Source organism: Cygnus atratus, chromosome 2 (genome assembly GCF_013377495.2).
Source record: "Cygnus atratus isolate AKBS03 ecotype Queensland, Australia chromosome 2, CAtr_DNAZoo_HiC_assembly, whole genome shotgun sequence".
Taxonomy (NCBI): Eukaryota; Metazoa; Chordata; class Aves; order Anseriformes; family Anatidae; genus Cygnus; species Cygnus atratus.
Window position 1 is genome coordinate 23,989,296 of NC_066363.1, and position 14,530 is coordinate 24,003,825.

At 37.4% G+C, this 14,530-nt stretch overlaps 1 protein-coding gene across 9 annotated transcripts in view; it reads left to right on the forward strand.

Annotated features, from left to right (window-relative positions):
• Window positions 1–14,530, forward strand: part of CDK14 (cyclin dependent kinase 14) — a 332,062-nt gene that overhangs the window by 62,518 nt on the left and 255,014 nt on the right. Inside the window, exon 3 of one of the 9 annotated variants that reach the window (XM_035545537.2) lies at window positions 10,432–10,566. The exons of the other annotated variants lie outside the window; for them this stretch is intronic. The gene's annotated coding sequence lies outside the window, so the exon portion shown is untranslated. The remainder of the gene's footprint in view (window positions 1–10,431; window positions 10,567–14,530) is intronic. 9 annotated transcript variants of the gene reach the window in all.

Below are 14,530 nucleotides of genomic sequence, written 5' to 3' on the forward strand. Positions count from 1 at the left end.
TCAAATAGTAGAGTGCTTATTTTGAAATAGCTTCTATCGGTTCCACAGAACACAACCAGAGGTTTGGTCTGTGGGACTTGAATTCATAGATCACATACTTTTTGCCATGATCCTCAGTGGACTTTTCACCTGAAGTTTTGATTATCCTTTTTAATAAAGCCTGTAAGGGAGGGATAGAGGTTGCTGAACAGTTCTTGTGAACAAAAGTCATTCACATGCACTAGACTTGAACTACCAACATACAAGTGTTGAGTCAACAGTTATTCCCATCTGAAGGCAGTTGTTTCACTGTTCTCATAACATAAATTCACTGTTTGAATGTATGGCAAGCTCAGCAGATAGCAAAAGCCTTAAGGACTGAAACTGTGCTCAAAGGAACAGTGTATAAAGAAGAAGAATAGAATAGTTTTTTTTTTTTGAAGTGGACACTGTAAACATGCAACTTATTCTAGTTTATCTATGTTGTAGCGATGCGGGGATTGATTGGCTTGATTTTTATTTTTATTTTTTAACTATGGTAGCTTACATTCTGTACGTAGATTTTTTTTTAGTTGGAAAGCATTTTTTTTCCTTTAGAATGTAGGAAAATGGGGGAAAAAGAAAGCCTTTCATGTGAATATCTCAAAGTGAAAATGAAGGGAAGCTAAAATGCAGTGCTTTCAAATAAGACTAGAATTTTCCGTGCATGACATATTCAGACCTGAAAAAATGATGAAGGCAAACTTATCTTTTTATGTTAAGTTTTAATTCATTTATAGAAAGCTTTCTTCTCCTAGCTATAATACTATGGATGACTTTGAAATGGGATATCATTGAGTTTCAACCCTGTATGAGATCAGCTGTAAGAATAAATGTAGCTTGAAAATGAAACATTTTCAGTGGTTCTTCCCTGGGGATTATACTTGTAGATATCAAAAAGCTATTGTTAATTCTTTAAAACTGTCCCTTAAAAAAAAAAAAAAACAAAAAAAAACAACTTCATAAACTCTGTCTCTAGTATTTGTCATTAAAATTTTGTCACAGAAATATTAATACTCTTTCCTGATTAGCTTAGAATTTATTTTTTTGGACTGTAAATGTGAGAATTGTCCACTACATGGTTTTATGAATTGTATGTTATAGTAGATAGGTTAGTTTAATGTAAGCTACTCCAGTAAGCCATCTTACTGATCGTTGTCATCTTCCAGATAGAGTGCATAAATTTGAATTTTATACTGCTTCAGTTCTTTGTGGTGTTTTTGAAAAATTATTGACTGAGATGTTGATTTAGATGGCTTCTTTCTTTCTCTCTTTCTCTCTCTCTCTCTTCCTCCCTTCCTCCCTTCCTTCCTCTTTTTACTTTTTTTCTCTGAATAGTCTAGGTTGTTGTGCTTTGTACTCAATACATTAAGAGTTTGCAACTGAACGTAAAGTTCTGTATATGCATACATCATAATTCTTAGGAGCTATCGCTTGTTTTCTGTGGAGAATTTTGTGTATTGTGAAGGCACTTCCATTTCTGTAGTGAAATGTTGCTGCTGTTGACAGCACGTGTAACTGTATGATGCTAAAGATGAATGACTCTTTCACTTTACTGTCTTTCAGTTGCTGATGAGGAATTCAGGCAAAAGATGCAGATTATTTCACCTGATGTGGTGTAGGCTACATACACTTTCCAAATTAGTCTTTTTTTTAACAGCATGATTTTAGTATATTATAAAAGCTTGAACACAGTACTAGCTGAGATAGAATTCTGTCCATGTGCAATAGATAACTCTTTCTGCAGGTATGAAACACATGGCCAGTAGAGGAGTATTTATGTATTTATTTTTGTATAGCAAGATGTGCTTTATTTTTGCAAGGTAAGGTATATCTGAGTCCTCTCTTGCGTTTATCTAGATGCCTACCCCAAGTGGAAAAGCATACCGATCTGATCTCTCCTTAAAAGTAACGTAATTAGGAAATTCCATACATTGACTACATCTTGTTCTACCTCTGTTATCCTTGTGTATCAACTGCAAGTCTAAGAGCTAAAAAGAAAAGTTAAGGCTTGGAAAATAGCAGTCAGCTTCCTGAAGAGGAAATCCTAAATCAAGTTAAAATTCAAGATCTTATCATAGATGCATTGAGCTAATGTGTTTTAGTCTGGATTATTTTATTTGTATGAGGTCTTTGCCAGCATAGCAAGAAACACAGAATTAATAGTAACAAACAAAACAATCTAATTGTAACTGTATTAGTATTCATAGGAAAATGTGGATTTGCTAGGAATTTTAGTTAGGTTTTCCTATTGCACACAAAGATTATAATTGTCCAAAGTCATTGAATTGATCTTTTATGTGCAAAGAATGCTCTCACCAAGTTGAAAATGTATCTAGACTGTTTTAAAGTATTTTTTTAATGTGTGAAATCATTACAAAATGTTCTCAATGTTGTTGTTCCCTTTGAACTTGTACTTTAAACATTTTTTATAATGCAAATTATATTTGGAATCAATCCATAAAAACATAAAATATCGTCTTTTATAGATAAAGGTTGCAAAGATAATTGACACCAAGTGTTACATTGCATTTCATTTCAGACAGTGACTATTTTTTAAGTGAAGTCCCACCATGGCAGATAATGCAGATGGTGTAGTTCAAATATTGGTATTGCAAAGCAAGTTTGACAGCATGTTGTACTCAGAATAACTTGTCACACATTCCGTTGTGCAATGTTATTCACTGCTTCCCTTGCCATCTTAAGCAAAAAATGATTTTCTTTGCATTCAACACATTTTTGTTGCTGCTGGGTTGTTTTATTAAGGTCATATCTTGTGTACTCTATGTATTTTAATTTCAAATTAAAACCAAACTGATCAGTTTAGGAAAAGTATCATGTTTTGTGATTGCCAGTGATAACAGGGAACTGAACTGGAGTTGGACAGGTGTTGTCTCATCCAGTCCACTGGTTTTGAATACAACTTGTTAGCCATCTTTTAAAATCAGTTTTTATGAAATATTTTCAGTGGTTTATAAAGTGTCTGGCTAGATGGCCAAATCACTTTCACAAGTAAGAAAATTTTTGAAACTGTAAAGTGTGTTTATTCTTTCTTTGTATATTCAGTTGGTGGGTGTTAAGAGGTGTGCGATGAGCAGTGGCTTTTCTTAGTCATGCAGTTTCTTGTATGAGGAGGAAATGGGCGCTTGTCTGTAAGATACTTGTACAAACTATTGCATGTGGTTATTACTTCATGGGAAGGGTGGAACAGCTGGCCTTTCTCCCTTGTCTTATGTGGAAAACATCCTCTGTCTTGGATGATTTAAAATAGACTGAGAACATTACTTCTAAGTTGTATTTGGACATTATGCAGTATGACCATCGCAGAACACAAAGCAACTAGTGATATTCTTTTCACTATACAGTATTAATAAATGATGGATTGCAATGTTTAGTTCATTGACCATCAGAGCTGTATAATCAGTCTGTTCTAAGTATAATGATTTGCAGATGACTGTACAACGATTATATTGAAAAGCCCCAAAGATGCCCCCATATACATGAAAGATTGTTCTCAAGTGCCACAATCTGCCTTAGGTTGAAAATGGCATGACTTAGAGTACAGGTAATATGAAGCTTGTACTTGTAGTTGGTTTCCATGCAGAAAACCATAGGTATTTGACCTTTTGATTTGTATTGACTTTTTTTTTTTTTTTTCAATTACTCCTCTAGCCCCTTGGAAAACAAACCAGCCTCATGGTACAAGGGGCTCTGTGTGATCCAGATGGTGAGACTTACTGAATTCCAATTGTAATTCTAGACTGCCTCTGACTACCAGCCAGGTTTTCCAATCCAGTTTGTGGTACCATGAGCAGAAACAGCATATATTTGTGCTGCAGGCATGTTGTGTTCAACCACAGTCAACAAGTGGGGTTGGGAGTAGAGATAGGGATAGGGATAGGGCTAACACATGGAGACAACGGGGATAAAGAGAGTAGGGAGTTAGGCAAAAATGCTAGGAGGCCTGCATGGATGAACAGTGTTCTTAAAACTCAGACATAAAAGGGAGTATACAGAAGGTGGAAGCTGGGACTGGTAGCCTGGGAGGAATACAGAGACATTGTCCATGCATGCAGATATGCAGTTTGGAAAGCCAAAGCCCAACTGGAATTGAATCTGGTGAGGGATATCAAAGGCAAGAAAAAGGGCTTTTCTAAGTACATAACTGGGCCAAGGAAGACTAGGGAAAATGTTGGCCTGTTGCTGAATTACAGGGGCCCTGCTGACACAGGGCATACAAAAGACTGAGGTACTAAATGCATTAGTTGCCTCAGTCTTTACTAGCAAGACCAGCCTTCAGGAATCCCTGGATCCAGAGACTGGGGAGAAGTCGGTGGAAAAGGATCATGTTAAAGAAGCAGTCTGGACATACATAAGTCCATGGAAGCCAATGGGATGCACTTGTGAGTGCTGAGAGAGTTTACTGATGTCCTTTCAGGGCCTCTCTCAATGTTTGCTGAATGATCATGTTGACTGCAAGAGGTGTCTGAGGACTGAATTAACTGTAAATATTATCCTTATATTCAAAAATGGCAAGAAGGAGTCAGGGAGCCACGGGCTGGTCAACCACACCTCTATCCCTGTTAAGGTGATAGAGGTGATAGATAATCCAGAAAATCATTTCCAGGCATGTGAAGGGCAAGAAAGAAATCAAGAGTAGTCAGCATGGATTCTGAAGGGAAAGGAATCCAAGGGGATGTCATACTTGACCAACCTCATAATTTTATGGTGAAATGGCTGGCTAGGTAGACCAGGAAAGAGTGGTGGATATTGTCTACTTAGGTATGGCTTTCAACTTTTCTCCTTTGATATTCTCACAGAGAAGCTGTTGAATTGTAAGCTGGATGGGCAGAGAGTGAGGTGGACTCAGACCAATTTGATGTTGGTAGTATAAGGACAAGAAATATAGATGTTTTGAACATGTTCTCATCATTTCAACTCTCATGTTTACTTCAGACCTCCACACTTGGGACACCTGAGAAGAGAAGTTTTGGCTAGAGTGGAACTCTTCTTTTTTCAGGTGAAGCCTCTATCGGCTTAAAAACCAGCCTAGGAAACTGAGTAGTCTTCTGGAATATGCCCCTGTGACTGAGACTAGGAAATAGATGAGTGGAACAAACAAGTTCTACTTCATTTTGGGAGCGTCTTACAGAATTTGTTCATGCCATTCAAGTTTTGTTGCCACTGAAGCCTAGTGATGGTAGACTCAGCTGTGAGCCTTGAGATGAGAAGTATTTAAACATGTCTTTGTGACTGCAGTGGGACTCGAGCAAATGTGTAGAGTTCAAGCATGTTTTGCTTTCTTCAAAGTGGGACTCTGCAGAAGAGCGTATTTCTGATGTTTGTGTGAGGTGGGTCAGTGGAGCAGCCTGGTCATGAGCCAGGGTTGTGTTTTCCCTACTGGATTAATTGCACCTCTTTGTAATGTAAAAATGCTGTCATTCTGTGCTGTACTTTGTCTTTTTTTTTTTTTTTTTTTTTGGGTGTGTGTGAAACAGAAGATATTTCTATGTGATCAGGATGTGTTTTTCCCCATCTTAAGGTTTCACATGAATATATTAGTCCCCTTTCCTAGTGTATTCTCTCCAGTGCTCCCCCAGTCCCAGGAGGTTTCTGGGGAGCCAGGAGCCATCTGAAGCACAGGCCAGCAGGGGTTGCTGTAGGAGTAGGAGATAGAGAAGATGTGCTGCCTCCCCTTTGGAGAAGCCCTCTTTGTGGGTATGCTTCTGCTGCCCTCTTGTACCACACCCAAGCTTGCTTGGGCTCGGCAGTGGCTTCCCAGTACAGAGTAGGTGTCGTTGCTTACTCACAGCTCTGTATATATTGTATGTTCATAAACATTATGTTTCCTCATTACAGTGCTGGAATTAACTTCCTAGTTCATGTTTTGGCTCAATAAATTTTAAATGCTTTTTTGTATTTATTTTTTTTTTCCGTAAAATTGGACAATGGCATTCATAGTGCTTATTTCCAGATGCCCTTAGATTATTATTTTAATGTCATTTGTCACTCAAGAACTTGCTGGCTTCCTTCAGGACTGGAACTTAATCGAATTGGGAATGATTAGTTGCATCCTTTTGATTGAATGTTGAGTTTTTTTCCTTAATTCCTCTGAAATCACCATTAGCTATTTTGGCTGCAGTTCTGCATTCTGTTGAGGCAATACTACATTGTAAATCAATATCTTTTCAAAAAGACTGCTGTAAATTGCCTAGATAGCATATGCATGGTTACTTTGGCTGCAATGCTGCTGCAGAGCTTGGATAGTCTGCCTTTCTGGGAACTCCACAGGCAAGTCCATCATATATTTAAAAAAAAAAAAAAAGTGGTTTTAGAAAGAGCATGGTATTGCTGCTGAAATTTAGACAGAGGAATATAGTACCCTTGGTGCTCATCTGTACCTTTTATATTTTATTCCACTGGGATTATGATGTCTTTAGGGATTTCTTTGTTTTCTGCTTTAGATTTCCCCCTTTCTTAGCTGTAGTACAGCCGTACCGTTTCAGCTTGCTAGTGCAGAAAGATGTTGTGAATTCATTCAGTTGCTGAATGAGCCCGGCCTGACTGCAAACACTAACATTGCCAGAGACATGTCAAAGAGTTGCCGGTGAATGTAACCTGATCGAGGCAACAGTAAAACGGTAAGATGGGGCTTGCTTAAATGTCTGGGATTAATCGAGTGCTGGGGTTTCCCATTTAAACCTGCAGCCTAGTTATCACATGCTTCCAACTTGAGCAGGATTCATTCTGTGCATGTCAGGGTGGGTTTTCTTTGGAATGCTTAAAATCCAGGCAGAGGAAGGCGGTGGGAAGCTGGGGATGCCACATGAGACCTCTCAGCAACCACCCTGGTGAGACTCCCCGGCAGTGTTGCCTGCGGTTTGTAAATATCAGGGAAAAGGTAGGAGAAGGCTTAAAAGCAATGCTTTTCTTGCTATGGCTTTGTATTTCTTCTCGGCAGCCTTATTTATTATTGTATTAAGAGGATAGTATGAGCAATTTTTTCCAATATATGCTTGGCTGAATGCCCTCTGGGACGAGCGAGTGAAGGACGTGATCAGCCACTTTCTCATCTCTGCTAACAAGTCTGTGCATCTTGCTAGATTTGAATAAATGCCTTTATCAGAAACAGATTTGCTTGATATAGGAAGATAAAATTAAAACGATCCCTTATAAATGCAGACTATATCATGTTTGTCAGAGTATCCTTTTGCCTTACGAACCTCTGTAATTATTTTATTTCTGTCACATGCTGTCTTTATTTAATAAAACAAAAAGCGAGGTAGTGGTTTTAAGTAGTCATTCTTGAACGCTTATGTAGGAGTGTGTTGGTAGCATTTTGGATCTTAGTGTAATATTTGAACCTGCATGAGAGCTTAGGGAAGCAGCATGTTTAGGAAAAGAGAGGAGGGAAAAAGCAGTTATGATTGGTACAAGATAGAAAGATCAAAACATGATCATTGTATGGAATAATATGAAATATTTTTGATGACTTAACTGACAGCTACTGTGTTTCAGTTGTTAGTAAAGCCATAGATTAATCTCAATAGAAATCCAGTGGAATTGAACAAAAAAATATATATATTTCACCATATGTTCTAGCACATAAAGCAAACCAACTGTGGTAGTAATGGTAGACTGATGAAATATGTTTTTTGCTGTTAATGATTAAGGGTAAAAGCTGAGGAGTTTTATTTGTAGGGGTGCATGTTTATGCTTTATGCAGCATGTGAATTATAATCCAAGAAGAAATCAGTTGTATATCAACATGGGATCAAGTAACTAGTTTGACAGCAGTTCCTGCTTGTTTTTTTCTGTACTTGCCAATTAAGGTTTTTTTTTTTTTTTTTTTTTTTTTTTTGTCACTGAATACTATTAAAGGGGAAAGATTCAGTCCTATCAATTATTTTCTGAAGTTATTATTTTACTGGAGCTCCTTAGTAAAACCAATTCTTCTCTAATGTGTGACACTATATGTACTGCAGTGTAAGTGATGTGAAGTGGGCTGTTTCACACTGTATACAAACTTAATTTGCATAGTTTTGTCTCAAAAAGTAGAGATGCTTCTTTTGTTTGAGAATAACCTTAAATGCTTCTATTACAATAGCTGCAAGTGCTTTTTATGGAAGTTTTCTTTTGCTTATACCATCAGACCTTTAGCAAACCTTTAGTGCATTTGTCATTGTTTGATACATAGAAGTAATCCAGCCACTTGAGTTTGCTTTTACTTTGTATAAGGAGTGAAACTCCAGAAGCTCTTATGAACGTAAGATTTTTTAAAGCAAATTTTAAATTAGTGTATTTCTTAGTGATGTGTTTTCATTCACTGTTGCTTTCCCCCTAGCTTTCTTTCTCAAACAGTTTTTTCTTCCCAAATGCTAAAACCACCAGCTCTATTCATTGTGTTACGACTGTCTCTGGGATTCTCCTATTTTAGCTTTCTGGGCTTAAGAAATCAATAATGCTTTGGAAATTTTTTGATGCTAAGATTCATTAAACACAAATGTCAAGTAAATTAGGGGAAAAATAACATATAATATGGAAAATGTGACCAGAAGTTAAGAATGCAGATGGGAAAATTAAGAAATACATAGTTTAATCAGCAAGTAGAGGTGAACACTCCATAAAGATTATGACCTTCACTATGTGGATCAGTTTTGTAGCAAGGCTGATGTTTGTCACAGCAGGAGATTAGAAGTTACCTGAGGAATGAATATTTGTCACATTCTCCTCCGTGTCTCTGATTCCTGATAGGAAGAATTTCAAAAAGTTGTAATCGAGCAAACTAATGATCATCGAGGCTATTGTCTTTGCAAAGGAGGTTAAGCAGTCTTTGGAAGTCCTTCCTACAGCAAGACTGGTTGCCTCATCTCTTTTTTATCCATTTTGTTGTGTAAATCTTAAAAAAAAACCCACAGTTTTTAATATTTTTTCCCTAAACCAGTAAGCTTGGAGGAGCTGTTTAAAAAGTAGACCTATGCACTACTTCCCACATGGACAGGCACACTCTCTCTGGCAGGCCGTTCCTGTTTCCCTGAGACCCTACAAACAAGAAAATTGATAGTACTATTAAAAGAGTTTGTGATTACACTGCAGTACAGAAATCCATAGTCAATCACAACTATGGTTGGCGCTGTGACCATGAGTCACGAAGCTCCGGTGGAATCCAGCTGTCGTAGGTAAAGGATCATTTTGTTCTTTGAGAAGAGTCCTAGAACCGTGCCAGCTACCACTGAGCGGTTTGCCTTGTGCAGTTTTCGGTGTGCTGTCCTGGCTTGACCTGTGTGGTGATCAAGAATTTGCTGGGAAGAGAGCTTGTGGCAATGCTCAGCCTGGGTCAGGTGAGAGTCTTGGACAATAAAATTTGGTGACTTCTTTATAAATGTGAGAGCTAGGGTGCTCCTTAGAGCACACAGGAGCAGCAAAATGATCCTGTTTCACAGATCCAGATAGCTTTGTTGGGATTGTTTCCCACTGAAGTCCCAGCAAAGCAAAAATATTTAGCTGTCAGGCAGTGCTAATGCATGGTTTGTAAATTTGATTTGATAATAATAGTGTTAAAATTTCCTAAATGTTTCAGGTAGTGGTACCTTGATAATTGTACCTTACTAAGCATGTTGAAATGAAGGAAAGTGTCCTAGCAAATATAAGTTGAAACAATGGAGAGGCTGTGTGATAACAGTACCCCAAAGCCTATTTCAGAACTAAATAAAATTTTATATTTTATTTATATACTCCTATACTATTTAAATACAATTATATAAATACCGCTGTTCTTGAATCAGGAATCACAGATTAAATATAACATTTTTAATGCTTGAGTTTCCTTAGGTAGGTCCAGACTGGCTTTCAGCCTCTCCCATAGGTTTTTCATTTGATACCTTGGCAGGAAGGTGCATGAATGGAAAGTTGGTTAGTTAAGGAACAGATTCTTATGGGCTTTTTGGTTATTATTATTTTTTATTAACATTAGAGTCAGGAAAACTACTCCTAGCAGCAGCTCCATCTGTAATGAAGTGCTTTTTCCATGTACGTTGACTTCTATGTTTTGGTGTAGTTCAGTAAATACCTTTCTGTGACTACTTATTGCTTTTGAGATAAGTTTATTACCTATTTTCAAAAGTAATGATTGTTTCAAGTGTGGCTTGTTTTTCACTGATACTTCCACTCCATGTCCTAATATAAGCCTATGTAGAATTCAGGATTTAGCAATTTATCAAGATCAAGTAGTCAGATAGCAATATAGCTAGTGTTGGGTGTTGCGTTCAGAGGGTGATATTGTGTTATCAGATTTTTGAATCAACAGCATAAGCAGAGCATTTTGCCTTTGTAAAAGTAACTTCTGGATTTTTTCCTCTGTTGTTGGTGAATTAACGTATTGTGATCGTGCTCTTTTGTTTATCATATTTTTAGGCAATTGAGCTGTCTCTGAAGTTCCTATATCAGTTCTGGACTGGCCCGCTTAGGATGCAGCAGGAGGCAGTTTTATCAGTTAATTTTCTTATTCCATGACAGTGCACGAGTCAGAAATGGTGTGAAAATTGTTAGGTGAGGTTTTTTGATTTGTTTTGCAAAAATGTTGAGAATTTATTATTGGAATTTTTATATGTCACTACTATTATAGAACTTACTGTCTTGTCATAGTGACTAGGAGATCCATTGCAGCTTCTGATTGAAAATAAATTTATGACAAATCTCAGCTAGACTTTTACATAAATGTAAAGTAAGCTAAGTTAGTAACAAACATCATATCAGCAAGATTTTGACCCAGTTTATATCATTCTGTTCTGGAACTTGTATCAGATTCATGTAAGTTGTATTTCAGTTTTGCTGTGTAGGATGCTTGTAATTTAATATTATATTGTATATGACTTACCTGAAGAGGAAAATACCAAAAGTGCCAAGTGAGCAGTGGGGAAATAAAGACTCTAGGAAAAAGCATAATGCCTGTTCGTGTATTGTGAAAGCTCAGCTTCATTTATTCATTTCTGATGCCTTCCAGTCTACAGGTTTAGTATGTTTGAATATGTCCTCTTTAAGTCTACTAAATCTTTGTAGGAGCGCAAAGACAAAGTATTTAAAACTGTAGAGACTACATGTAAAATGTTTTGCCTGGGCTTTGCATAAATAGTGTTTTTATGTAAAAACAAATATTTTCCATTGATTAAATATCAGTTACAGGTATGCTGTTTTAATGTCATAAAGAAGAGTTGTCTTGGAAAATCCTATAGCTTGGTGATGGGGGTGGTTGGTTTTGCCGCTGCCATGGGAAGTAGTGGAGCCACCACCCCATAACTTTCGAGTTGGCATGGAATTACCTGTATTTGTCAAAGTGGTCCAGATACTGAAGAGGATATAATTACAAAATGTGATTTTCCTGCTGATAGACAGGCAGCCATGCAGGAAAAGCCATGCATAATATCTGCGGTCAGTTTTGTTGATGTATTTTCATGAGAAATTTAGTGTACTATATGGATGGAGGACTTCTTACTGGTGTTCGGACTCGAATGCTAGATGTGATTTTTAACCAATTTGCTGCTTGGATTTTGTTGTTTGTTGCAAGTCATTTGAGATGAACTCACAGCTTTGGAGGCACAAATTGCCACTGACTGTAGCAGGCTCAATTGTTTTGTACTGTAGCTTTTTCTCCAAAATTGATTTGAGCACAGCCATAAGTCTACTGCAACACACATTCTCTCTTGAACTCATCAAAGAAGCAGCAGTGATTTTCACTTTTCTGTTGAATTACCTAGTTTTTTGAAAATTGAGCATTATCTCTGAGCTGTTCAGAGAATTCTTGCAAAATTACAGTTGTCCTTATAATGAGCTCTTCTCACTATCATTTCAAAACCTTTCCGTTTAAGCTTTATACATCTTTGCAAGAAAAGATGTATTGGAGTGTTCTTCATATTCTGAATAATTTTGGATGCTACAATTTTCATTACAGCCCCTGACAAAATTCTGAATTATGGGACGTAGGATATTTACAAGGCTTCTGCCATTTTTTCCAGCATTACACATTATGTACTGAGAGGCAAGTTTCATTATGCTTTCTTGCATCTTTTTGCTTTGTAAGCTATTGTGCTACTGCAAGTCTGACAAATCTGCAATGGCTGCTGGAAAATTCCTTTAAGACTTTTCATTCAAGTTTGTTAGAGTTCTGTAACCAGGACTTCTATCTGGGGGGAATAAAAAAGTAACAAAAACAAACAAACAAACAAAAGTCAGGTGTGTGAGAAATCCAAACACAGATGAGGACTCTTCATTTGTTTGTGAAGCTGGACTTGTCATCCTCATCTGAACTCTCAAACTTTCACAGAAGAAAACATTGGCAGAAAGATCATGGATGGCTGTTTCAAAGATTTTTGAGAGACTGAATTGGAATACAGGGTATTCAAATCTCTGATGGTACTTGAACAATAGAATAGTAAGTTTTAGCTTTTTTTCTCTATATCTATTTATACTGATGTGGCAGAGGATACCTTGTCAAATTCAGTGGCTCAGAAGATAATATGTAAGGCACCTGATCTAGCATCACTGGGAGAGCTTTTCTTTCCTAGTGACGTTGTTCTGCCTTGGAAGCTGCATTTCTTAAGCTGTAAGGTTGTTGACCTCAGGGATGAAGCACCTAAGAGCAGGAGAAATTTCTTTCTTGGTACCAGAATGAAACTTTGAAATGCATTAGAAGTGTAAAATAAAGAAAAATAAAGAATTCTTGTTACCTATTTTTTCCTCTAGCTTTTGGTAAAGATAGTAAAAAGGAACTTTAGAAGATAAGGAAGGAAAGGCAAGAAAAAAAAAATGAAGAGAAGAAGGAAGCGAATAAAGTAACTAAATACACACCAACACACACACGTGTATATTAACATGAGAATTAATCTGAATGAAAGAAAAAGGAACCAAACTAACTTACTCTTCTAATCTTGAGTTATTTTTTGCAAGGCACTTTTAAATGGTTTGATGGTATGTGAGATGGTATATTGATTTGTAATGGACTGTAGAGCATGCTGCTTTAGTGCATGAAGGCAAATGGTTGTAAAAAACTTTCCGTGTGAACTGCATATATTTTGCAAAGATGGTTGTATAACCTGTCCCCTTCCTCTTTTCTTTTTATAAGAAAAGTACTCTTTAGCCTATGTATGAAAGTTGGTCTTGGGTTCTTGAGATGATCTTTGACTGATTTTTCAGTCTGAAGTGAACTCTCTGGTTCATTGTAATTATATATATATATATATATATATATTTATCTCATCATATCTCATTGCTTTCATCTGACTTCAGGCTCACCAGATAGAAGAATTTAGTTGAGTTTTTAATATAGCAGTTGGCCTGTAGTCTTACACTATCAGTTGCATGACCAGATTTGACCACCAGCAGCATTTCTGTTGCAGTCCCTGCTTGTAAGAGAATAAATATTGTTTTTATTTTGCAGTGGAAGTACTTGGTGATGCCTGTAAATGAATCAAGTGGCTTGCAAGCATAGGCAAAGGAGCCTAAAAGAGCTAAGCAAAACCTGCTTTCAAGTCATGGAGTTGTTCACCATTTGTTTTCCTAAAAACCCTATTGACATAGCCTTAGAATTTAGCAAGAATAGGCATTTTGCTGTCAAGTCTCTCAAGATTTCTCACACTTCAGTGTGGCAGTGGAAAGACTTTCTGCATTTATGGATACACCCTTGATTACTTCATGACTGGGGGGAGTGTTGGAGGACAAAATAAAAATATAAACCTGTAAACTCAGACTTAATATAATGTTCATACAAAGCTACTAATAATGTGCTTAAGAAAAGAAAACTGCGTGAACTTGCATTGGCACATGGAGCCATCTGTTGGAGCAGGAGGTTGATATGGGAAAGGGATTGAAAATATATTTTTTAATCTTTATTTTTAAATGCTGTTCATATGGTTACAGAGGAGGAAAGACAACAGCTACAAATGGATAACTAAGTAAAAGAATATAGAAACCACCTGTCACGATTTCATGGGAGACACTTTCTCCCCTGTTCTGCCGGTTACGAGGAGCTGTTGGCTTGTGGCACTTGCTGGAAGCCATCTGCTGCGCTGATACCTCCTGCTCCGGTCTGCTCCACTGCCCTCCTGCTTGGCTTGCTGGAGGAGCAACCCTTCTGCTTCTGGGTACAGTAAGTCTTGAACTGGGTTAATGGAAGCAGCAGCCCTGTGCTAATTCGATGATGTGATACTTGTAGCAAACCTGAGCATCGGGCAAGTGAAAGGAAGAATTTATTTAGCAGAGTCCTCAATGCTAACAGTTGTATTTTTAGGGCATAAGTACAGAGAGAGAGCAACGCTCCCCGTTAGATCAGCTCCATTGAGTTTGTCTCTTTTCATGTACGTTACTGGCTGTCAGGGCTTCTGGGTGACCTTCAGCTGAGACCCTGTCCTTAGGTGACTCCTCTCTACTGTTGTTGCAGAACAGGATTTTGTTGTGAGGACATATGGAGGCTTTTATACACCTAAGGTCGAGTCTGGGCTCTCTTCAAAATCAACCCTTT